Genomic DNA, 3,696 nt, shown 5'->3' with positions numbered 1-3,696 from the left:
TACTATTTCAAAAGGTTTTGATTTCATGGCTAATTTTTAAAATTTTTATGGATGAGTGCCGGAAGCACATGATGAATAAACATAGAATTGAAGTTTTATTTTTGATATATGATAATTTTATCAAGTAAAATTGATGGAAATTGATTTGAGGACCTAATTGTGAAAATGTTTGGAATTACAGTCTAGTGCTGAAATTATGATTTCCAAGGGTTGTAAAGTAGTTTAAAGTGATAGAATAAAGTGTTAATTGAGAAAAATTATCTCAATTGAGAGGCTAATTGAGTAGGGATGAAATTGTTAATTATTAAAAGCTTAGGGGAGAAATGGTAATAAACAGCTTGCACTAAAACAAGTTTGGACAGCAGCAGTAGAATAACTTTGAAAAATCACCATAAATTGTAGAAATATAATTAGAAGATGAAAAAAAATATGAAATTAAATCTTATTGAGTCTAGTTTCTCATAAAAGAAACGGTGTAAGCAATGGATTTGTAAATCATGAGATATAATGAATTTTATGAGACAAGGTCAGAATGAATTCAGGTTCCCCTGTTCTGACTTTGAAAAATTATAAAAAATTTAATAAAAGTAATTAGGGGCTTAAATTTATATTTATAGAATTCTGAATGAGTCTATTTTCAAGAGAAATAAATGGTAACATCATTCAAATTCTGTATGAATAGATAATTAATTTTTAGTGAAGAAGGGTTAGAACTGTCAGACAGCAGAATAGGGGTGACTTTAAAGAATAAACTGTACTTATTGGCTAAACCAAAAATTCTGAAAATTTTATGGTAAGAATATATGTGAGTCTAGTTTCAGGTAAAATGATCAGATCTTAATTTGGAGTTCCTTAGATCCAGATATAAATAATTTAGTGACTATGACACGGGTGGATAGCTTGAATATTCACATAAGTAATTAGTGAAAATTATGGATAAGGTTACTTACAAGTGTGTTATTTATACCAAGGATGTGGATGGAGAGGAGGAGGAGGAAAAATATATGAATGAATCGTGTATAAATTGATCACATGCCCGATTATAATCGATAAGTGTTGAATTAGAAATGAAATAATGTTTTATTTGGAATATTTATTATGAAATTATGATTATCGTTATAATACAAAAATTGAACTTGTGAGTTTATACGGCTAAATTTTAGTGATTATTTGTTAATTTTATGAATTTCATGATGTGTTGTTTCATATGTATTGATGATAAAATCATGAATAATGTAAAAGCATGAAAATTGAATAAATGATCAAATTGAGCACTTCAGTTCAGTGACAAGGTGAATTGACGAAAAAGAACATGGTTGGACTATGGGAACTAGTGATAAATGATAGCTTCAGCTACACTTATCTGATCAAGGATACGTGAAAGTGATAAGTGATAGCTTCGGCTACACTTATCTAATCAAGGACAAGTGAAAGTGATAAGTGATAGCTTCGGCTACACTTATCTGATCAAGGACAAATGACAAGTGAAAAGTGGTAGCTTCGGCAACCTGATCAGTGAAAAGTGGTAGCTTCGGCTACCTGATTAGTGAAAAATGGTAGCTCCGGCTACCTGATCAGTGAATAGTGGTAGCTTCGGCTACAAATGACAAGTGTTTTCCGTATAAGACCATATCTGGGATATGGCATCGGTGTGATATATGCTACTGTATAAGACCATATCTGGGATATGGCATCAGTGAGATATGTGATTCGTGTAAGACCATAGCTAGGCTATGGCATCGATATGTGATATGTGATCCGTGTAAGACTATAGCTGGGCTATGGCATCGATATGTGAATATGTGTAAGACCATAGCTGGGCTATAGCATCATTATGTGAAGATGTGTAAAACCATAGTTGAACTATGGCATCGAGAAACGAAGTACTCAATTCTGTAAGATGTTCACTAATTTGACAAAGTTTGGTAAGTGTTACATGGAACTATGTGATATAAGGAAGTACGAGTTGATATGACATGAGTATAGAACTTGGTTGATGAATGAATTCATTTGTGATTATATAACTGTTCATCTTGAGTGTACTGTCCATATGTATTGATATTTCAAATGATTTAATGAATAAAGTTCTGACATGGAAGAAACTGAACACGAGACAAATAATTATGAAATTGAACTCGAAATTCATGAAAATGATGGTTATTGATATATGGAGACATAAGACCTTGATATATGAATATGGAATATGTTTGATAAATGTGTTCATTCATAATTATGGAATTATGTATCTCATGTGTACTATTTGAACCTGTAACCATAAAGGTAACCCATGGTGAGGGCACCTTCTCAATAGGTCATTGTATCTCTCCCATGCATCATAAAGAGTTTCCAAATCCATCTGCACAAAAGAAGAGATATCATTCCTCAATTTAGCCATTTTAGCCGGCGGAAAATATTTTAGTAAAAATTTTTCGGTCATTTGTTCCCAAGTAGTGATTGACCCTCGTCGTAATGAGTTTAACTGAACAAATTGTTGTATCATTTGAATCGTGTTAGGTTTCAGTTCAAAATTATTTGCAGCAACAACAGGTCTAACTATACTCGATTTAGTTCCTGTTAAATTAGGTTTAGCATAATCATACATAGTATGAGGAGCAGGATTCTGATTTATTGGATCAGCAGCAATCACAGGAGGTAGCGGATTTTCATGATTTTCAGCCATCTTCTCGATTGTGGTGTGAATATCGTCCTCTCGCTCTTCCTCTTTGTATCTTAGCTTCTCCTTATTTCTCTTCGGTTTTTGCGAGCTGTGCTTTTGATCTCACTATAAAAAAGTAATGGTCCCGACGGGTTTCTTCTAGTCATAAACTATAAAAACCTGTCAGAAGAAAATAAAAGAAAATTTAGTAAACAAAATTAAATAGAATTAAAAATAATAATGGCTAAAGTAATAAAAATTAAGCGTTCCTAATATTTTAGTCCCATGAAACAGCGCCAAAAACTTGATGATCGTAAAACTAACTAAAAATTTGACTTAAGGAAAGAGCACCTATCGAACAATAGTATAGTTATGGTGAGACCGGAAATATCGTATCCACGAGGACTAAAAGTATTAGTAATTACTATCTTTTTTATTATCTAGCCTAAGAATTAAAGGGTATTTTTAAACTAAACTAATTTTCTAATTAACTAAAGTGACGACAGAGACTAAAGTTGGAAAATACTTTTGAAAAACCGATTGAGAAGACAATACCTAAGAAAGAATCCACCTAGACTTCACTTATTACCTTTGACTTTGACGATTTATTCACTTAACTTATTCCGTAGAAATCCTTAATTTATGTTAATATCCCTTTTGAGACTAAAAACAACTGACTCTAGGCTGATTAATTGAAATCTCTTTCTAATTAAAACTTCTATTGTCGCATTAACTCGATCTATGGATTCCCTTATTAGATTTGACTCTAATCCTACAAATTTATGTCATCCTATCTCTAGGATTGCATGCAACTCCGCTTAATTATGAATGATCTACTCTTAAATAGGGACTTTTGCTCTATTGAATAAGCACATCAAGAACCTGAGTTAATATCCTGGAATATTAAAGTAAGGATTAAAACTCACAATTAAGAATAAGAATAAGTAGTTATCATATAAATCAAAGAGTAATAAGATTCCTATTAGGTTTCATCTCCCTTAGGTATTTAAGGAATTTAGTTTATAATAATAATGGAAAAC

At 31.7% G+C, this 3,696-nt stretch overlaps 1 non-coding gene across 1 annotated transcript; it reads left to right on the top strand.

Moving 5' to 3' along the window:
• Nucleotides 1-2,282: 2,282 nt before the first annotated feature.
• On the top strand, nt 2,283-2,389 carry LOC128285915 (small nucleolar RNA R71). The gene has a single exon (XR_008276462.1). It is a non-coding gene; the product is annotated as a small nucleolar RNA R71 (small nucleolar RNA).
• Nucleotides 2,390-3,696: the final 1,307 nt, after the last annotated feature.

Source organism: Gossypium arboreum, chromosome 12 (genome assembly GCF_025698485.1).
Source record: "Gossypium arboreum isolate Shixiya-1 chromosome 12, ASM2569848v2, whole genome shotgun sequence".
Classification (NCBI taxonomy): domain Eukaryota; kingdom Viridiplantae; phylum Streptophyta; class Magnoliopsida; order Malvales; family Malvaceae; genus Gossypium; species Gossypium arboreum.
Note: the sequence above shows the minus strand (reverse complement) of the source record. Positions and strands in the feature narration are given on the sequence as shown.